The sequence below is a fragment of the Eupeodes corollae genome, chromosome 1, assembly GCF_945859685.1.
Source record: "Eupeodes corollae chromosome 1, idEupCoro1.1, whole genome shotgun sequence".
NCBI lineage: Eukaryota > Metazoa > Arthropoda > Insecta > Diptera > Syrphidae > Eupeodes > Eupeodes corollae.
Window position 1 is genome coordinate 202742851 of NC_079147.1, and position 23774 is coordinate 202766624.

The 23774-nt window shown below is 30.2% G+C and overlaps 1 protein-coding gene across 2 annotated transcripts in view; it reads left to right on the forward strand.

The window, feature by feature from the left end:
• LOC129941378 (dipeptidase 1) overlaps positions 1-23774 on the forward strand; it is a 114235-nt gene that overhangs the window by 32313 nt on the left and 58148 nt on the right. The window contains exon 2 of one of the 2 annotated variants that reach the window (XM_056050003.1): positions 22074-22167. The exons of the other annotated variant lie outside the window; for it this stretch is intronic. The gene's annotated coding sequence lies outside the window, so the exon portion shown is untranslated. The remainder of the gene's footprint in view (positions 1-22073; positions 22168-23774) is intronic. 2 annotated transcript variants of the gene reach the window in all.

Genomic DNA, 23774 nt, shown 5'->3' on the forward strand with positions numbered 1-23774 from the left:
ACAAAGGTAAAACAGTTTTGGGTCCATTTCATGCAGAAATGTTAGAAATTATTGGGAAAATCAGGCTTTTGTCAAAAATAATGCATATGTGTAACAAATGCGAAGATGGCTAAAAAAAATATGGATTCAAAATGCCAGAAAAATTGATCTTTTTTCTAGGAAAATAAAAAAGAATGTTTTTTGTAGAATTTGTTGGCCTATTTTCTTCTGACGCAACATCCGGGAGTCGATATTTTATTTCTTGCTAATAGATTGGAGCGAGTATTAGAAAAATTCTAAAAAATTACTGTTTAGTGTCAAACTTTTTCAAATATATATTTTGATTATAAAAGAGTCAACAAAACTTCAACATTAGAGAAAGAAATATGTAAGCTCCTTAAATTAAACGTTTTTATAAATAATTTCTTCAAAAACTCTTTCTTTTTTTTTAGAAAAGATCTTATTAGAATAATTTAAAGTTTAAAGTTTTTACCAAATTTGAAATTTTCTTAAAACCTTTAAGATTATTACAAAATGCTAAGATGTTTTTGACAGACAAGCCGCATTTTTCATGAATTAAACAAATCTGTAGATGAATCCTCCATTAGTCAAAGTTGATAAATTTGTGCAGCGCAATCGGAATAGGCCAGTATTTCCGATTCATATTGTGTTCTTGGTGCAGTCCTCAGTAAAAAGCACCACTTTAAGCCAAAAAGTAACACTTTAAGTCACAAAGTGGAAACTTGAAAATTACAAACTTTATTTGTATATTAAATAAATAAATAAATAATTTTAAATATCTTTAAGGGGGGCCTATGCAATAACGCAATAAGATATAGTGGGAATATTAGTAAATTTCTTCGATGATTAAAAAAAAAATCCCAAAACGGTGTGCAGATGTTCCCTAAGACCCCAACTGGATCCGCTACTGTCTACAATACGCACATATATCTGAAATAAAAGAAACTAAGTTTTTTTTGTGTAAAATTCGGCTGTTTTCGACAGTCGGCATAAAAAGTAACGAGATCTTAAAGTAAGCACGGCTACTTATCAGTTCGCCTGGAAAATATTTCACCCGAAATAAGTTTGTTCCTCTGTAATTTTAGAAGCTAGAATGAGTTTCAACAAATGTTCACTTTTAATTAAAAATTAGATCTCAAACAGCCTCCAAAAAAATCTCAATTTTGATAAGAGATACATTTTGAATTGAGTAGCCTTAAAGGTGATTTAACGTTATGTCCGAATAGTGAAATAAAATGTTAGCAAGTAAAATATCTTTCCGTAAGTTTTAATAGTACTACAACATTGTTTAAAATATGGATTCTGAATAGAATAAGTAAGAATTAAGTATGGTATATTAATCAAAAATGTTACTTGCTTTGTTTTACCGGTAATAATCATAATATTTATATATTTTTAAAAATATTCAAATGCTTAGGTATTCTTAGAAACCACTTGTGTTTGAAAGGACGAAACATTACTTGTTGTGTTATTAAAAACGAGTTATAACTAAGAATTTGGTAATTTTTTTTTTGTATTTAGTTTCAACGCCGATATTTTGTTTTCAACAAAGTAACAATTCTATCTAAGTTACAAGGAGGAATTTAAATAACGAATTATTTCTTATTACTTTAAATTAAAAAATCAAGACAAGAGAAAATCTTCTGATTGTATTTGAGTGTATGTTTTCTTGAAATTTTCTTAAAGAAATATGTACCTTTATGTTTTTTGAATAAAGATCTTTAATTCTTACGAGAAATTGGGTTGTGTCCTTCATCCAAAAACAACTTCTGACATAATGAGGAACAATAATGGTTTGATAATCGTTTAGAATATCTTTCATAACTTGCTAGCGGCAACACAAAGAAAAAGGGGGTGGATGCTGGATGCTGGATGTATCCGAGTAGAAATAGAACCCTTTCAAAAATCGTATAAACTGACAGAAATCCTACATACATATATAGGAACTGGAGGAGTATGACTCTTGGGTATAGGAAAAATTTGCAATGGTATTTATTGATTTATGAGAACCTATTTGATGTCTCCCTGTAGCGGTCGTTTTATTACCTACCAGAAGCAGCAATATGTACCTACCACTCAAAATACTATATTTTTATACATATATACCTATCTATAGGTTTGTACATACATATATAAGATACTTCTGATATTGAATTGGAATTTCTGTGATTATATACACAAGGATTGGATATATGAACATATATACGAATATAGGAATAATATTTGTGTGTGTATATGGGAGGATACGGATTCAGGCTATTATATTTATAAATTTTGTGAGATGTGCACATGCAAATGGCTTTGATATCTTTGGTCCTGAAATGATTTATATTGGGCTGAATATAACAAGCGGACAATATGTGATAGGATCAAATTGGTTAACCGGCGGGAAAGGATATTTTATGCGAGATCATATGCTCTCGATAACTCAATCCTCGTTTACATAAATAAGAAGAAATATTCATATTTTGACAAATAGATTTGGAATCCAATGGAGAATATTTAATGTTTATGACTCAGAATATATGATTTTTTTTCAGGTCAATTATTTTCATGGTTGAATTTGTCTTATTTCCAAAAATAAAAGACCGGTTTATAATTGTTCAGAAAGTTAATTAATCCATGGAGGTATAGGCATGCCCGCAGTTCTAAGGGGAAAGCTTTTTTAGAAATCTGTTTGCTCAAGGCTCACCTTAGGAAAATAAAAGGAGCTAAACTTTTCTAAAGCACTAAAAAATTATATTTATCCCCAAAGAAGCCGAAAAATTGTGCAAACGATATTTGTCAAAATGACATATCACCCTTGCAAGTCTTTAAAAAGTGTCGTTTTAACTGGTTTTCATGCATAAATATTTAATTTATCATATATATCTTATACGCTGGTGAGATTATGTTGTGCAATTAAAGGATTTTTTCTTAAAAGACTGAAACTTTTATTTTAAATTCATTTACTAAGTTTTTCTTTAAACTGTTCTATAAAACTGTTTTAACTCTTTCATTTGAAAGGACACAATGAATGCAACTGTTATTATTGTCTTTGCATAAGTGTGAATTTGTTATATCCTTGTTTAGAAAAGCTCTACCAATGGGACGTTACTCATACATTTATGTTCATACAAATGTTTTTAAAGATACAATATTTTTTTCACATATATTGTATAATTTACCGCCCATTTTCGAAAACAATAAGTTTGAATAGCGATGACAATTGTTTTTGGCCGTTTATATTAAAATATATCAAAAGTCTGAGAACACAAACATTTTATATGGAAGGCAGTGAAATAAGTTTTACAAAAAAAGGTTACATTTTGTATTAATGAATATACTTAAGGTTGTTTCTGTTAAATTTTTCTTTAGAAACTATGTTTTTTCAAAGTGCTGCTCTCAAAATTAAGAAAATCTTTTTAAACTCTTTGAATTTATTTTACGTCTTTTATTAATCAACAATATTTTTATTTTGGAAAACTTAACAGAAAATGCATAAACTTACCTTAAATAATATTGATCTGTGATTTAGTATTATTTTGGGTATGTACTATTCATACAAACCGGTAAAACAACAGATGATTTTAAATATTTTTTTAAGTTTGCCTTTTTTAAAATGGTTTACGTAAATTGAATAAAGTTATGCAGGAATATTAATGGTTTACGTTAATTGAATAGAGTTACGCAGGAATATTGCTGGGGAGAATTCTAGAGAACTTATCTTTCACACAATGACACATCCAATCTGTCAAATATTCCTTTTTCTAAAAGTTTAAGAGTTCAAAACAAAGACATTTAATGGACTTAAATATCACTTATTAAAATTGATAACAAGTCTTCGTGTAAACTTTTGCCTAAACTTACTCCGACGACGTTGACTATTTTTGTATGCAATAATTAAATATAAATTTAGCAAAGCGAGAAAAGATACACATGAATATCCATATAGACAGTACATTTCCCTAAAATAATTCATTAAATGCAAACAATTCTAGTAAAAAAATAAATAAAACCGCGTTCTGATTTAAAAACTATTCTGATTTCATACCGATGTGCTACATACAGTGGCTCTCACGAATAATCGGACAGAGATAATGTAATTTTTCGCATGGCAAATTTTCCAAGAAAATATATAGAAGTTGCAGAAGTTAATCATAATTTTATAACACATTCAAATACAATTTCCATTCAGATAAATAAAAACTGTAGCTAAGGCATGATTTGAGGGTTTGTTGCAAGGTCTGGTGTTAGAAACTGACATTTTGTGGAAGGCAAAGACTGTTATCAATATTTTGAAACAACATTTGGTGTCAGTGAGCTCAGAATACAAGACAATTTCATCTTCTACCAATGTCGTGGTTACTGCAAAGGGTGGTTACATTTAAAGGGCCGGTGGAACTTAAAAGTCAAATTTGTGTTCTGCACTTCATTTGGCATTTCTCAATATCAGACTTACTCAATTTGAACCTTGAAAAGATACACAATCGAGCAAACGTGTTATAGTTATTCAAGTTTATTGGATTTTTTTCGGCCAATTTAATCGTCCAAATTTGAGTAAACCGGGTCAATAAGCTGAATTGCCGCATTTGGGCGAATGATAATCGAAGAGAGATTGTCAAAAATCAAATGCGCCTAAAAAAAGTGATTTTTTTTGTGCTTTTCAAATGAAGGTGCAACACAGCTAACAAAACAATGGTTTTTTGCGGAACAAATTCTATGGCAGTGTTATCGTGGTAACGTGGTTGCGATGTCAATTGGACATGTCATGGTCATGTGCTTTGACACCGTTAGACTTCTGTCTTTGGGGTTATTTAAAGGAAAGGTGTACGTCGGTAAGCCAGAAACAATTTAAAAGCTGAGGGATAAGATAATTTGGTACATTAACAGCATCTGCTTGGTCGATACTTTAATCCATACATAATTGAAACATACCAATGTTATTATTATACAAAGAAATGACACTAATTTAGTAAATAATTTGAGTTTTATATAAAATCAACATTAGCTCTTAAAATTTAAGCACCCCTCAAGTGCTTAAAACACAGAAAAACTCACTTAAACTTACTACAATCGAGCATAGAAAAGATGGACTGGGACGTCGAGACGCTCAAAAGAACTTTAGAAACATTGCAGTCCTTAACACTGGCCTTCAAGATGAATGGCAAAAAATAATTCCTAACTATGTTTAAAACTTGGCTCTTCAATAAATTGACGCGTAAGGAAGCCATAAAATTCAAAGAATACCCGACTTAGTACTAAATATTAAGTGTCCGTTTGTGTGTTAGGTGTTATTTTTTGTTGTTTCTTTTGTTGTTAATAGCAATTTTCTGTTTAGTATCTTTATTGTAGTTTTGGCATATTTAAAATAAAAACATGTTTAAATGTCGTATAAAATAGTTATACAGTTCTACACTGTACATATGTATTGCGAAAATTTATATTTCATGTGTCCGATTAGTCGCGGGAGCCACTGTATATATGTATATATAGAAGTTAGATATATTATGTGCAGTGATTCGCATATACAAATCTTCTATAGATAGGTTATATAGCTTTGAACAAAATAATCTTTAAAAAATGCGGGTTATCCATATCAGCATGCCTCTTTAAGAGAAGATATGTGTATAAATACAAATACCATATTCCTACCCACACATACACTGCACCCACATCCCTATTTAGGTCAAACCATGACATTATTTTTTTTTTTACTAATGACAAGACACTCGTGGCTGCTGCCCCTGCTCATTACAGCAGCAGTTTCGCACTCAACAAGGCGGCAGATCGATTTTTTTCAAATTTGCATTTGCATTTTACAAAACTGATTCCTTTTCTTTTATTCTTTGGGTGAAGTAGAGGCAAAGTATCTATCTATAGATAGGTATATGCATATGCATCTATATAAACCCTGAGAAACAACCTACTACAGTAGTTGTTGTATAAACAACCTGATTGTATCGCAAAGTTGCTATAGGTGTACCTTCTGCAAGCAACGAACGCTACGAAAGCGTTCAGTCTCAGTCTCTTCCACGCGATCCACGCATTAAAAAAAACTCCCTACATCATCCAATATATGCAATCCGTCCCCCCTTATCCTCCTTAATGCAACAGCGACAGTAGAGGTTGTACGAGTACGAGTACGTATGTCATTTAGGTGCAAAATATTCCCCGGTGGAAAAAAGAAATACGTATGTATGTTGTACAATGTACATACAAGGACATTTAGCCTCTTGCAAATAGCTTAAATGTCGTTCTGTCACATGAAAAACGCCAAAGTCGACAATGGTAAGTGTGCTTCCCAGTTTTATCGATTTTTTGTTGCACTATAGGCACTATAGGCACTAGGCACCAACTATATCAGATTCAGATCGCATACAAAACACATGCTGAGAGAGAGATGTACCTTTTATAAATTTTTCCCTGTTTTTATTTTTACAGCAAATGAAGATGATGGTAATAATTAAAACAGGACAATCACCTCGCAACAGTATAGCAACCCTAGATTAATTGTGCAAACATGCATTTAGTGATAGTAACCGAACCATATCGGCCGGAAAAATAGTTCACCTACAATTCGGAACATTTTTATATTACCCAATGTTATGTAACCTAATTCACATAGCTAGATATACAGGACGAAATAGAGACTCTTAAATGAATTCAGTATCCTGTTCCAGTTCATTCCGACTTTTTTGCAAAAGCATTTCATTTTATATATTCTATCTGATGTTGATGTCATGCATTTGCATTGTTTTGGGGTGACCAGACCTAAGGAAAAGTGGCATGAATTTTGAGCACTTCAACAGAAGATTTCAAGGCATTATTTTATTTTTGAATAACCGAAAAACAACAAAACTCGAGAAAACACGGAGTTATGATTGGCAATGTTTTTCTTGAACGTTTCGTCTGCGTATTTGCGTACTTTTGAAAATCCCAACTTTATTCACACAAAAACATATTTTTGTTTGGTACCAAAACCATTTTATTTAGCATAAATCCTAGTGGTTATATTCTTCGTAATTGCACAAAAATATCTGAGAACTGAGAACTGAGAATGACAGGGAAAAAAATTCTAAATCCTTGCTATCGCAAAGGGGCTTAAGATTAAAACATGCTTTTGCGATGTCATAAGCACACAAAAATAAGGTAGATAGGTAGCTATACTTTTCCTTGTGCTCTTTTAAAGGCGTATACGTACCTACTGTATTCTGTTTATATTTTTGTGGATGAGATTTTATTTTTAAAGCCCCCTAAACCAGTTTATGTACCTATATCAAATAATTTTTTGACAAACAGCTTAAGAAATAACTAAATACTTAGGGGTAAGGGGAGGAATAAGTATAAAGAAAATGATTTACGGTATACTTTCTATTACTCACGCAAATAACTTTCGAGAATGAAAAGATTTCTTTTATGTACCCATTCCCTATGTGCAGGATCCTATATAGAGTAGTGTCCTTTGCACGAAAAAAGCGACACTAGACAAGTGTTGTGTGGTGTGTTTATACATTATCTGTAACGGTTTTAGGTGAAAATTCTTCGCAAGGAGTCAGCAAGCAGGCCGGGTTAGAGGCTTTTGTATACGTTTATATTTACTTTGTTTGCCATTTTTGTGGTTGAATGTTTTTCTTTTTTTTTTGCAACATTTAAAGTGATAAATTTGCTAGCCACATAAACATGCTAGTGTAAGTGGGTATGCCAGTAGGTATAGTGTTTATTTTGTGAAGCAGCTTTCTAAAAGGTGTTGGATTTTTTTTTGTATTTTTTTCAATAAAATAGAATTATAATAGCAGCTATACCACACTTACTTCACATTAAAAGTTGTAGGGCTTTTTAGGAACATATTGGTAAAAGGACGAATTGGCAAGTTTTCACAATTTCTGGTTCTTATCACCGCATTAATTTTGTAGAAGGCTGAATTAAATAAACTCTTCTTTCAATAAGAAATAACAGTTTTGATTTTTGAATTTTTGTGAACTGAATTTGAATAGAAAAAAAAATTAGAAAAGAGACTGAAATTCTGATAACTTCAATATGTTTACTTACAAACCTGCAACTGTTGTTTGAAAATTGTAAAATAATACTTAATTGAAGTTTAAGCTGTTTTCTAAGGAGATGTTTATAAAGAGATACCTAGGGGGCGTTAAACCGTATCATCTGAAAAAAAAAACTTTTCGTTCAATCCTTCTAAAAGTTCAACCAGATTAACAACAGTATACACAGAACGAAAAAAAGTCAAGATGACTCTTTGGTAGTCAACTTTCAGCCGATTACCGCGATAGTCAATAGAACAATTTTAGGTGGTCAATTTCGGGACCCGAAATTTGTTTACAATTTGGTAAAAGGAAATTGAAACTACGGTTGTCATATTGAATAATGTGGTAGCCAATACGACAACTGCGGTAGTCAATACGACAATTTGTATTGAAAACCGAAATCTCATTTGACTACCTGGAAGTCAATATAACAATTTTCGATAGTCAATATGAAAACCACGGTATTCAATAGGACAACTGCGGTAGTCAAAATTGACAATCGAAAATTGTTCTATTGACTATCCAGTAGTAATTTTTTTAAAATAAGGTTGTTACATTGACTATTTTGGTTGTCAATGCGACAATTTAGCCAAATTTACTATCGACGATTGTTAATATGACAACTTTTTTCTGTGTACCAATTAATTTGAAGTCATTACCTTTTTGTTTTTGTTATCATAATATAGTTGAATAAGAAAACAATTTTTGAAAAATAATCGTCATAATAATGTTGCTCGCAATAGCGGATTCCAGGGGAGGACTGGTGGTAGGTGTCATAACCCCCCTGGGAAAGTATTCTTTTTATTTTCGTAGAAATTTTATTTGTGGTTTCTATTTTGTGGCTAAAATTGTTATTTTTAACTGAGGATCAGACAATTCAGGTATACTCCAATCGCTCCCCACAAATTCATAAACTTTTGACCAGTGGAGGATCTAAAGGGGGGGGGGGAGGGTGGTCAAATGAGCCACCAAAAAAGGTATTAGTCTGTCAAAAACATCTAAAATATTTGTAGTAGTAGTAGTATTTTTTATTTTGCATAAATCAGTATAATAGGTGTTGTAACCGCACATTTTACAATACAGTGATTTGATAAATATATCTTACATCTGAAATATTATTTTATAGTTTAAACAAAAAATATTAGGGCAACGAAATACTTGAAGGAAAAGCAAAGAAAAACCTTCAATTTAAATTATAAAAAAAAAAAAATGACTAGAATTTGATTCAGTTGTGTTTAACAAACATTTTTAAATAGAATTGAATTCTTGGATAATGGAGTATAATATAAATAATAAATAAATTAACAAATCAATATAATTAACACAAAAGTGAATATACAAATATATAAATAAATAAAAACAATTAATGATTTAATAAATAAAAAGAAAATAAATAAATAAGTAAATAAATAAATAAATAAAAAAATAAATAAATAAATAAAATAAATAAATAAATAAATAAGTAATAAATAAATAAATTAATATAAATAAAAAAAGTAAGTAAATATAAATAAATAAATGAATAAGTACATAAATGAACGAATAAATAGATAATTGGATAAATTATTACGAAAAAAAAGAAGCAAAAGAAGAGATCAATAAATAACAATTTATATGTAGATATAGTGAAAAAAAAAAAAAAAAAAAAACGTAAATAGATAGGTAACTGAACAAATATTTATCACAGATTGATTTGGTTTATAAGAGGGTTATGAGATGAATTACATCTAAGCGCAAAGTTTGCTTCTAGCTTTTGAATTCGTTCGGAGATCAATTCAACATTCGTTTCTTGATGAAGGTCACATGTGGAATAACGGAATGGTAGATTAAGCATCATTTTTAATAATTTATTTTGTGAAACTTGGAGTTTTTTAATGTGACATAGTGCAGCCCTACCCCAAACAGGACTTCCATATAACAAAATTGCCTGAAATATCACTTTCATTATGATCACTTTATTTTCAATAGTTAGAGCAGATCTTCGATTTATAAAAGGGGAAAGCAATTTGATAGCTATATTTACTTTCTTTATAGTACAATTAATATGGTGGTTGAATGTTAGTTTGGTGTCAAGATGTATACCTAGATATTTTACAGAATTTTCCCAAGCTATGTCTATTCCATTTATCTGAATAAATTGGTTGCTGGGGAGATAACAAGACTTTCTTTTCCTTGAAAAAAAGATAGCTTGAAATTTATCAGCATTTAACTTGATTTTCCATTTGTTGTAAAAATTGCTTAATATTTCAACAGCTTGAACTAAATTACTCTCAATGTTGAGAGCAAGTTCATCTGAAGAATATATTGCTGTGTCGTCTGCAAAAATGGCAATTTCACAGAGCGGAATGGTTGGGATATCTGAAGTATATAAATTATACAAAAGAGGGCCCAAAACAGAGCCTTGGGGGACACCAAAATTGAACGTAAATAAAGACGAAATACCACTGTTGACATGAACACTAAAACATCGATCGGAAAGAAAACTTTGAACAATTTTACAAAGATATAACGGAACTTTAAATTTAATCATTTTATAAATTATTCCTTTATGCCATACTGAGTCAAAAGCCTTCTCAATATCTAAAAGTATCATACCCGTCGATTTACCTTGGATTCGTTTACTTTTGACATGTTGACAGATTCTTTTCACCTGATGAGACGTAGAGTGAAATCTGCGAAAACCAAATTGTTGATCGGGGAATATTTTTTCATCGGAAATATATTTTAGCATCTTTCTAAAATATTTGTAATAAATAATAATAAAAAGAATTCAAAAAAAAACTTAAGTAATGCTTTGAATTACTTAAGTAAGATCTTTTTTGAGAGAAAGTGAAAATATTCAGATTCTTATATTTTGAGAAAACTGCATTTTTCATTTTCTTAACACAGTCTGAAGTTGCTTTTAAACTCTCCAAACTCGTCTTCAATTGAATCTTATTTTTCTGACGCACATAAGCTTTAAGTGTTTTTTTCATTCAAAATTGGTTATCTTTTGAATACAAACACTTTTAGGGTCTTGATAAATTAAATAAATCTACTTTCTGAGTTCATTTTGATTTGGATGCTCTAGAACTCAGATTTAAAAACGAATCAAAAATATAAATGTAACAAAAACAGCTAATTTAACACTTTCGCAAAACTAATGATTACTTAAAGAACATATTGAACGTTTCATATCACTTAATATTAATATAAAAGTTTTGAATCTCTCGAGAAGTAAAGTGGGAAGAGATTATGACATTTATAATTTGTTAAAGAGCCACACTATAGTTATTTGCCAACTTATTTTTTTACCTTAATTTTATTTGGTTTATATTTTAGATTGACTGGCATCGTCAATAAAAAGACGTTCAAAAATTCACACAAAACTATCAATATACAAAGTTCATGCGATTTAACAAGAGTTACCGAATAATCTCTGAGCTCATTCATTCATTAAACCACCAAGAATACTCAAAATATGCCCGAGATACCATCCGAAGCCTATGAAAAAGTATTTGAACATTTCCCCAAAAATCGATTTTACCCAATGTCAAAACCGCTTATATTGGTAGCAGATATTTGATTAATATAGTTATAAAAACTGTGAGCCACAAAAAAGGTTTTGAGAAAACTGTTTTCCGGGTCTTGCTGTGCCATTGTTTTTTACGTGATATTTTTGTTTTTTTTTTCTTTAAAAACATAATTGTTTTCCGAAATTTCATGTCTTTTATTAATGATTGACATTTCAAGAGTATATAAATGAAGCTAGACTAGGGTGTTTGTAAATGGTCTTTTTAATAGTTTATTTTTTTTAAAGTACTTACTGCATACTGATATTATCATTACCTGATAAATATGCAAGTGTTTATATTTACTTACTACAGAACAAAAAAAAATCGATTCCAAAACCCAAAAATCATTAATCATATTCCGATCAACGAAAACTTAAGTTTCAACTGAAAGTGCCAGGATCAAATGGAAATTCCATCAATTTTGATTAATAGTACCTTAGTTGTTGTCTTCCTCCGATTTATATTTTATCACATTAGCCATCACAATTTTGATGAAAAGCATTTTATTAAAGTCACGAACATCAATGCCCCACGAATACTTAAACTTTGTTTTCCCCTAAATACATAAATGGTGAGGATTTCGATATGGAAACTGTAAGGATGTTCAAGAAAATCTGTCAGTTTAATCGTATTTGGGGGCATCAGCTTCAAAAGGAAAATTATTTTTCGTTAAGGTGAATATACATTTACATCTTATATACACACGCACATGTATTTAAAGTTTACTAATATATAATCTCCGATAAACTTTTTTAATTTTTCTTTGAGTTTGATTTCATTAATTAAACCTTCGTTCTGTTTTATAGAAAAAAAAATGCCACATCTGGCTGCAAAAACAAATTCGTTCAACTTTATTGTTTTTATTCTTTCGATAGATAGTCAAATTCAATACAAAATGTATCTACAAAGTGCGAGTGTATTTTATGCAGTATTGAAATGGGTGGGCTTCATTTTCTGTGAATATCAAAGAAGTTGGATGTGAAACAAATAAAGAAAAATTAGACCATGTTGAAACATCAAATTCTCCCAAGGCCTTATTTGTCTTTTTATTTTCAATTTGAAAAGTCAAACTGATCCTGAAAGTAATTGAATTTAAACTTTTAACTTTTCCTATACCTTCTTCGTAAGACAAAGCTGATGGGCACTACATTCCAAGTTTTATTTGTTTGTTCCATCTTTATTCTGTGAGTTCATTCGTGATACGTAACGTGTCGCTGACGTTGGCAGGCACAAAATATGTACCTTAAGTGTAAAATTTAAGACAAACGGTAAATAATAATTAAAAAACAAACGTCAGGTTAAATTGAAATAATTTAGTGAAATCTCTCTCTCCCTTAGAATACTGACCAAACCTTTCATTAGATCAATAATAACAAAATTAATATAGACAAAAAAACACATCCTTAGAACAATTAAAGTATCATCCTTTAAGAAAACAAAATAAAAATACGCCTGTCATTGACAGAACACTGAGTGTATGCAATTGAACTTTCCTAATATTATGCTAAATCTACATTCATTCCTTCTCCATCATCAAAATGGTTCAACTTATTCCCATACAGCTACCATCCTTTACACTCATAGTGCTCTCAATTTGATGCACTTTCGTTGCCAAAGTCAACAGATCGTATAAGGGTTAGGTTTATATATAAAGAGCAATGAACAACGAACAAACGACAGCCGCAAAACAGACATCATGCATTTCTCTCAATCTTTTTTAAGCTGTAAATTTAAAAGCAACTGAATTATTTTTGCCACTTCTAATGTGAATGAATGGCTTAAGTACTTTAAAAACAAGAATGCACTTAGGATTTGGAAGGAAAGTTTTCTTCTTTGTCATCGTTTCAGGGATTTAACGGGGGTCCTTTTTGTTCACAGTCAACCAAACCAAAAGAACCAAAAGACAGTGGCGTAAGTTCATAAGTAAATGTTTTTATATTGTAAAATTAGATTCAAACATTAATTTAAATGTTGTTCTTAGTTTAATTTTTATTTTTTTGTGTTTGCTTCATAATGACATAAAATAAAATCCTCTTAAAAGAAGGGAACAAATACTATGGCACAGGTTCTGCTTTTGAATTTTACGTTTTATATTTTCTATTTCTCTTGTGTCTCTCTATTTTATTTTTTGGTTTCTTAAGATATATTATTTGAATGGAAAAATCCAAGGATAAATCAATAAAGCAAAGCAAGCTTACTCGTAATTAGAAAATCCATTGATAACTTTACCATCAAGGAAGTTAATAACTTTTCCAATTTTAACTACAATTCAAAGTTGATGAAGTAAGTTCATAAATCAATATAATCGAAGTTCAGCAATTTTCCTTTGATAAGATATTTTCTTTGAAATCAATTTCTTCTTTTTATCCATTGCGAAGAACCTTCAGGTAGAAAAATAAAAGAGAATCTTATTTCTGTAAAGGTACATTCTAAATTGTTCGAGTGGACAAGAGAATCTCATTGCGAAACTGCTATACAACCTGTAATTGATTTCTTTTCTTAATTTTATATTTATGTATATACATAGAAATCTAAATGATGTTGCTTAGTTTTTTATTTTAAATTAGTAAAGAAGAAGAACATTTTAAATATACTTGGTATGTTTCAAAACCGAGAAAAGTATCAAAACTATTTGCATATTATTGAAGAGTGATAGAATTACGAATGATTTTAGGGGGGATCTGAAAATTGTAGTAATCTGTCGGAACAAATTATTTGTGAGCAATCGGAAAAATAAAATTAATTCCAAATTTCATTAACGAAGAAATCTGAAAAGATCGGAAAAAAATATTATTTGCATGCTTTTGTTTCAGTTGTTTCTCACAGGGTATAAGAAATGTATTCGACTTAAAAAATATGTACAGTAATGTGTAAAACATTTGCAACTCGAACCTCCAACATTTTTCATTAAACATTTTTTTTTGAAAATCAAGCACCAAAACTCTTTCTTTAGTTTTCTAATATTTTTTGATATTACGTTATGATTGCTAGAAAAAATTAACACTCTTTACTTAAAAAAAAAATAAATAATTTAATAGTTAGTAAAAATTGACCAAACATATATTCTTACTAAGGCAAGGAAATGTTCATATTTAATTGCGTACCCTTTACTTTTTATAACTGCTGTATATCTTCCGGGCATCGAAGCTATAAGGTTATTAATAACCGTTTTTGGAATGTCATTTGACGGCCTCTGAATTCCAGCGATTTTTTTGTAAACTTACAAATGTTATTCTCAATTCTTCTCTTCACTATTTCCCACAGGTTCTCTATTGGGTTAAGGTCTTTGTGGCCAACTTTGACTTATGTTTGGGATCATTGCCGTGCATGATGTTACAAAAGATGTCTACAGTCTTCAGACTTTATTATGCTCTCCACTTGTCGAATTGGCTGATTCCATGGCCAGAGAAGCAGCCCAAGACCAAAAATGAACCACCTCCATTTTTGACCGTTCATTTAGTGTATTTTGGAATTAGCCTCTCACCTTTTGGCTGTGCATATTCAACTTTGATTCGTTAGAACACAAGACCATTTCAAATTTTTGGTGACTCCAATTGAGATGAGTTTTTGAAAAAGCCAAACGAGCTTTCACATTTTTTTTTAAAAATATATTGTTCTTTTGCTACCTGTTGATGGGTCAATGGGTAACCTAAGTTCAATTTATGCTTCCGAGCATGATTTTGTGGGGTTTCTTCGGAAGAAATTTGTTATTTTTCAATCATCTTTTGCTGTGGTTCTTCGAGGCCTTCCTCCTCTATGATAGCATAACACCTTTATACTTTTGATGGTTCTATAAATAGTTGATTTGTGAATGAAATATTTCTTTGAAATTTCTTTTGGAAATCACTCAAAATTCTGTATTCTTTATCTAATGAATATTTGTTTCCCGCTATTTTTAAAACAAAATCGTTTTTTTTTTTTTAAATTTAAAGATAATTTATCTTAAAAGCCGTTTTATCGATCAAAGTTCCGGTTGAAACTCACTAAACAAACCAAGCTACACGCATAAACTTACCAAATTCAAAATAAATTAGATTAACTGTTATCAAAATGAGACGAAAAGAGAAATGGCCACTAGTTGAAAATGTTTTGCACAGCTGAAATCATTATTGTTTTTGTAAAACAGTGCATTTGTAGAATTTGCCTGTGGATCAGTGCTAAGATTATAAAAAGTAAGGTGACACATTAAAAAGTCTAAAGCAAATTTCATTGGAACAACTTTTATATATGCGAATGTTCTGTTTTTTGGTAGGCGGTGATAGTAGCAAATGTTTTGCACAGTACTGTATATTCTACATATCCTAAATGAAAAAAGGTAGAAAGGAAGTCCTTTATAGAAAAATAGCACTTGATGCAGTTTCATCAAATCATGGAGCAAACTTTCAAAAGAATTGGTAAACAATGAGTTATTTAGTTAAGCTGAAGAGCGGTTAAATTTATAACGAAAAATTAAATTTAAATACAATTTGATATTGATTAAAAATTATATAAAAATATTGAAAGCATTTGGCAGTTCAAATTCAAATTAATTTGTTTGTGAATACGGACTAATGAAATTTAATCATTCTCTGAACCATGGAACAAACAGATATTTTGGAGTGATAATTCCGATAATTGAATGCGAGTTTTTTGGAAAATCTGCTTTCCATTTTCTTAAATTAAAGTGACAAATAAAAAACAACAAAATGAGTCTTTGGAGAGTTATCAGTTAAAAATAGTTTCTAACTCCTCAAGACATATATATATATATGTGACTAAATCAAAGTTTGAACAGAAGTCAACTAAATCCAAAATAAACTAAATCAAGAATATATTTTTTTTTTAAAACACAAGTTAACAACATAAAAAAAATACATACTTAATTTTTAAATTAAATTCTTAAAGGGACGACATGCATAGTGGAACCATCGGTATGTCATTTTTTTTTATCAAAACCTTGATTTCTTGTTTTTTACGAATGCAATATTTGCCATGTAGTTCCTATATGTCAAAAGTAAAAATGTAGGCTATACACACATACTATAGAAAAAATTACAATTTTTTTTTTTGGAAATAGCTGAATGTGCAAAATGCATACGGAGACGTTATCACTTTTACAAATAATGCACAATAATTAATTCAATGAAATTTCCAAAAATTATTGATGAAAATTGATTACCAAAATCTAAGAATACGAATTTAAGTATATAAACTTTAATTCAATGAAAGTTTGATGGCACGCCAATTTATAAGAGACACATTAAAACTCAAAATCCATTAGATATTCAAAATCATAAATTGAACTTCATCCCTTATGAAGTTGAGTGGAGTGCAAAGACAATTCTCAGCTCACCTCACATCATAAGGGTTAACGACTAACTCTTCTTCCATGTTCTTTAATGAAAAATTAAAATTCAGTCGGAGTAGAAAAATCCACTCCTGTCCTGACTTCTCCACTGAGAAATTAACCTTAAAATAAATGACGAAAAAAAAGTTAGTCTAGGTTGAAAAAAAAACACTTTTTATGCACAATGCCACGAAATTACAGGTTATCTACTCTAAAATGCTCCCTGTCGAAGTTGAAAAGCTCTGGAAAAGTTTTCCTTTTTTTTGTTGCACTGTTTTTTTTTATACAATCTACCATCTAGACTTTTAAATTAAATTTTGCTTTCGTGCGGATATGTATGTACATATAAAGGTATAAGCATATAACAGAATTGACCAGGGTAGTGCAGTTAGAAAATCCTACAGGATAACAAAACTTCAAACTACAATGTGGTTGAACTCAATAAATTGTGAATGTGATTGCTATAAACAGTTTCTAGACAAAATAGTATTCGAAAACTGGAAGTTAAAGTTACATAAATAAATGAAAACCAGAATCTGAAAAAAGTTACCTTACTTTTTTTTTAAAGCTGTACGTTTCTGGGTATAGAAAACATCAGTGGTTTCGTACGTTTAAGAAAGAACTGCAATTTTGTTTGAAAAAATAAATGTGGTATAGTTTCTTAAACAAGTATCTCAATTTAATTTTTTTTCATCACTGTACTTCATGGATACAGGTCCGAAAAATGTAAGAAACTAGCTGGATCCTGCGGCGTTATTCACATGATTTGTTTTTGTTATAGTGAGCAAAATTTTAAGAGATAGACATACTCGTATCAGGGTCGCTGATTTTTGTTTATATTTATTAAATATGAACAATTCATTGATTCACTATTCGAGCAAAAATTTATCAGTTTCCGCAGAACAGGCAGTTAAAGAAAATAAAACTCCGATTTTAAAACATTCTTTAATGGTGCTTCCCTCGTATTAGTCTTATCGTGATGTTACAAAAGCCTTAAGCATTCCCCAACGAATGGGCTATCTAACACTGAATGAGTTAAATAGGAAAGTTTTTGAGGTAAGCGCGTTCAAACAAACAAACAAGCAAACAAACAAACAAACAAACGAACAAACAAACTTTTCAGTGTTTCACTTTAGAATTTTCAGAAAGTAGTTATCCTATAGCAAGCTTCAAACTACGATCAGAGGCTCATCATAAGTCCGTGTGTTAGTTATTAGTAAGAAAATAATACAATTATAACAAAATATAAAACATAAATAACATTTAACATGAATTATTACAGTACAAAAAAATAAAATAAAGTCGTTTACTATGCATTAATTTATATTAAATAATATAAAATATTACGTCATAATTAACACGCCTTTGATAGAGAGATTGCATTTGAAGAAGGATCATCCCAAGGAAAACCCTTTAGGGCAAAGCGAATGAATAATGTTGAATCGATTCAAAACCTTTTCTAAGAACTTCGTAATAGGTATTTCTTACTTTCGAATCATATTTAAGATAAGGACGAACATGGCATTTGTACAAAAAAATGTTATGTGTAAATTCTAAGTTGAAACAGAAATAAACATTTAAATCTTTACATATGGATTCGCAACAGTTTTTGCTGTGATAAACAATAATCAAATACACTACCGATTCGTTTTTTAGTAAAAGTTATCGTCTGGCATTTTAAAATGTTGAGGGTAAGGCTATTTTTGCCTCACCAAAATGAGAACTTCACTTGAGCGTAAACATGACGATACATCGTTAATAGACAGGATGAACAGAAAAGGGCCAAGATAGCTTCCGTGAGGAACACCAGATTGAGCAACAAATGGTTCTGAATGACAATTTCTAAATGTTACCTTATAGGATCTGTTTTCAAGGTATGATTTTACCCAAGCTAAGAAAAATGGTGGAAAACCAAGAGCATTAAGTTTACATAAAATACTTCCGTGGCTATGTTCGTCAAAAGCTTTTTAAAAGTCAGTGTATATATGTATCTACATTCAACTTCATAACCTTATTCTAAAGCCTTTGAACATTTGTTTGAGAATGTGAGGAGGTTTGTAACGGTTGAACTTTTATTTCACAGAACTATGTTCCTGTTCGCAAATGAGATTCTTACTAGAAAAATGCTACACTTTTATAACAAACTTGTTCAAACAATTTAGGACTGGAAGACAGCTTTGCAATGAGCCTGCAATTTGTTATATCTGCGTGGTTACTTTTCTTGAAATTGGTAAATTAGTAATGAATTCTTCCATATAATGGGAAATTTGCCTGTTTTTAGAGATAGTTTGAATATGAACGTAAGGGGTTCAACTAAAGCATGACTAGACTTTTTAAATACTATCAGGGGAATACCATCAGGTCCGGCGAAGCAGTAATCATTGAAAACGGATAAAAGATCAAGAACCGTATTCTGTAGCACAGGGATGTGACTACAGATAGTTTGCGAAAAGGAGTGAAGCTTATGAAAATGTACTTCATCAACTTCTTCAGGGCTATTAATAAATGACTCACGGAAATTTGTTGTGAAAGTTTTACAGATATCAACAGTTGTATCTAATAAAAGGTTCTTGTAAGTGAAGTTAACTGGAAATCCATCTGTTTTTTTCTGTAAGTTTATTACATTACATTACTAGCATATACAAAATTAGAAAGAAATAATAATGGAGAGAGATTTATAATGATATAATTTTAGTATAGATATAGCAATCAAAAGCGCAGTATTTTTATATATTTATCTTTGATAAAAAGTTCCATAAAAGACACACTCTTATAAAGAAACTCATTTTTCCGCATATAGTGTGTCCAAGCAGGAAGGTTACATACCTCACCTTAAATAAAAATACTGGCCCTATTTCACTTTGCCAAAATTGGGCTCATTTCACTTTTGTAAAGAGCAATAAGGCCAATTTTCGAAACTTGGTCTTATTTCAGGGCACCAAACATTTTAGGTGGCACAGGCAGAGCTTGAATCAAAGACTTCTATCAATATAGTCCCACGCACTAACAGTCACTACGGGAGTTTGCCATAAATATTCCAAAAATAAAAATAGCTTTTAAATAAGAAATATTGGAAAATTCTTTTTTTTTTATTTTTGATATAACCGTGGAATTGTATAAAAGATTCTTCTGTTTAAAATGAACAGTAAATAACATATAAATCTATCATTACAGCCCTTAACATTATATATTTTTTTTTGAAATATCCTTTCCATTACATTAACAATAGAAATATGTATTACCACGCACAGCTTACGAAGTTTCCTGGTTTATCTTTAAATTCGTAATACAACAACGTTTAGACCTCGTACTTTTATTCATAACAAATAATGTTTAAAAAAAATGAAAACAACACAGCTACACTTTTAAAAGGGAAATAAATTATAAACCAACAACCGCGCCGCCACCGCCATCCCCGTACCGCATATGAAACAATTAGAATGAATGTTTAGCTTTAAAAGGATATTAATGTAATGCGATGCCAAAAAAGACTAATTGTAATATTTTTGTGGACCATTATGTTGCTTAAGAATTTTGAACCAGGATAAGGAAAAAATATTTTACCATTAATAATAATTTAGTAGGTATTACAATGCTAAATATTACAAATAGAAGAAAAAAACATAATTAAATACCAACCGCCACAAAGGAAGAAGCACCTACTTTGCTTTTTTTGGGATTGCGGCTCTGTTGTCAAAGATAGGATAATGTTCTAGTAGCAGCTGCTAAGGATCGGAATCTAATACTCAATGTCGACTCACCTTTTTAACACAACACCTTTTTTCTTTGTTGACCTAATTGAGAACGCTTAGAAATTTGATATCAAATAAAATAAATTATACATTTATTAATAAAGAAAATGTTTGCCCAACAATAAATTGAATTACAGTTTTAATCTCCAATTTACCAATTATTTAACAATGCTATTTTATCACACAAAATACAAACCCACAGTGATAATTTGAAAAGTAATAATTTATAACATCAATATAGGTGCACAGTCATACATCTATAGGGCTTTATTATTTCTCATTTGTTTTACCCTTTTGAGCTGCCTCACTAAATGTCTAAAAATTCAATGGTTATACTAAAACGATACCAGGTTCCTTATTCCTTACAATTTGCATCCATTGTGTGGTAAAATTCACCACACAAAACCCATCTACCCTTGCAGTTTCCCTTTTCTGCTCTATCGTCTTTCTTCTTCGTCAGAATAAGACAATGAAATAATTTTCAAATCATGAAAATCAAATCCTAAATACATTAACGAGCTCGTGGCTTCAATCTACAACAATGGTAGCTCGGCATTTTATTTTTCCTTTCTTTATTTTTCTAATTGTTTTTCTAATGAGAAAACGCACCCCCATACCATCAAGAAAAAGAGAAGAGGGTACGAGTATGAAACACAATTGGGATGGGATCAAGCTAAAAAAAATTAATAATAAAAGACTTGCAAAAGTGCCCCTTTTCGCCTGCCTACAATATTTTCTATACTTATAGCCGACAAAATAAATTTGCTTAGTTGTGATTGTACCCAAAGTTTTGTCTGATTAGGGTTAAATCAGGCTTTTGTCCACATAATTGTTCAAATAAGCGACAAGATGTCCATTGAATATTTTAAGACGTACTAAAATTCAATACAATGAAGGTTGGGGCTAATAAAAATGTAGAATTTATAATATTCCCATCATTAATTAACTTACAAGCTTAAGTTCTGTTAAGAGGTCCTTATATTAAAGGCTAACCAAGTTTGGAGCCACTACTTTCTTTTAACGATTTTAAAACCTCTTTCTAAGCAAACCCTATGGAACTAATCTTGCACCTCATTCAATCTTAAATAATTTTTGAGACACAGTATTTCAATAATTGAAAACAAAGGTATGAACCACTTTCTAACACCGCAGATTCTCAACATTTCACATAAATTTTGGCCACGAGGAATAGTGAGAAGAAAATCTCAAAAAATCATTGATGTATGCAATTCATTTTATTTTCACTTAGATTTTTTAGAATAATGAAATTTTTAAAGCGTAATATTGAAAGCTCAATTTGTTTTATTTAATGTTTTTGATAAGAAACTCAAAAATCCCATTTAATTATAAAATTTGTTAACCTTCTTTATCAAATTATTTAGTGCATTTTTTAATTTGTATATGATTTTAAATGTTTCAGCTACTCATTGAGGATCGATATAACTGCAATTTTTAATACATGTTGAACCAATGCCATCTTCCATGATACTTGTAAGAAAATCCAGTATTTTTTGGTAAGTAGTCATTAAAAGCTTTATTTACCAACATTTTGTTTTATTCTTTAACGTTTAATTTATAAATATTAAAATGTTCATAATATGTTTTTTTGTTTGCTTGCACTAAATAGGCTAGGAGTAGGGTCCTATAAGTTATAACAACTTCTAAACTAATAGAAAATTAGCATTCAAAAATGCAATTTTGTGCAGGTTTTATGATTTAAAATGGTGCAGCTTTTTGATTTGATCAGTTTCTTGTGTGGACACATTGTAAAATTTACCAAAAATAGGCCCAATTTTGATGTATTTATTAGTTTGTCAGTCTTTAAAGAAGAAAAAATTCATAACATTCAGTCTTTAGAGAAGAAAAAATTCATAACATTCAAAATTGGTCACGAAGTCCAAAAAGTTAAAGAAAAAATTACAAAAGATCCACAAGCAAATGTCGTAACGCCCAATACAATTTAAATTAAAGGCACCCTTATTTACATAGTGCCCCAAAAAACAACGTCGTAAAAAATATCACTAAGAAAACGTCACAAAGCCCAAATAATCTGTCACATCACCCAAACTAACTCCCAATATTGTAACGCCCAAATTTGGAAATATCATAACGCCAAAAAGGCATTGTTAATTTTGTATTTAGCAAAAATTTTGAGTGGTTGGACTTTGAGATGCGTATAAACATTGAGCTATGTATGGGGAAGCACGCTGACCTCCTGCAGCCCCTGCTTGAACTCAAGATAGGTTTTGGAGTAAGGCTAAGTTGGTAGTATGCAAAGTTTCTTTGCATTTAAAGAATTTGGATTTAAATAAACTTTGCGGGGTGTTGCAGGGGCAACATATCCCCATTAAATGGGCCTTATTTCGCTTTTGAAAGTGAAGTAAAGCCAAATATATTTCTTAAGTTTTCTTGACGTTCGTGTTCCGAGTTTGCGTTTGGGTGATAATATGTAAAACTCAAAATGACCAAAATGTTGAAATAGGTACATGACAACTTTTGGATAAAATGTCAATTAGTATTTTCGCGTTATGATATTTTAAAATTGATTTGGACAATATGACATTGAAAAAGTTTTTGGGCGATAGAGCCATTTTTAGGCTATATAACATTTTAAATAGTTTGGCGTTAATTTATTGAACAATAAGACCGAACGTTTCTTTTAATTCGAAACTTCATCAAACCTAAAATAGTTTTAACGCCCAAAGGTTATAAAATATTGCCCAAATCGTAGAGCAAAACTAAAGAAATGGTATTCTGTTATTTAATACTTTAAATATTAAAATAAAGGTTTTTTTTTAAGAACTATAATCTACAGGAGAAAGTACGTACGTTTTTATTATTATTGACAGGTCAAACAAATCGTAAATATTTCTGTGATTTATTATTTGTATTGTTTACTTTAGTTTTAATTTACTTATTTAATATAATGATCGACTATGGAGAGTTAAAAAGTTGCTTAATATTACAATGTTATACTTTGCACATCTCTTAAGATTTAACAAAAATATACCCACACATATATAATTTCTCATAACAAAAATAACTTTGCATATTTAAGGTTAGAAAGTCTTGATAAACAAATATTACTGAGAAAAATAAGAAAGTTGAAAACAATATTATA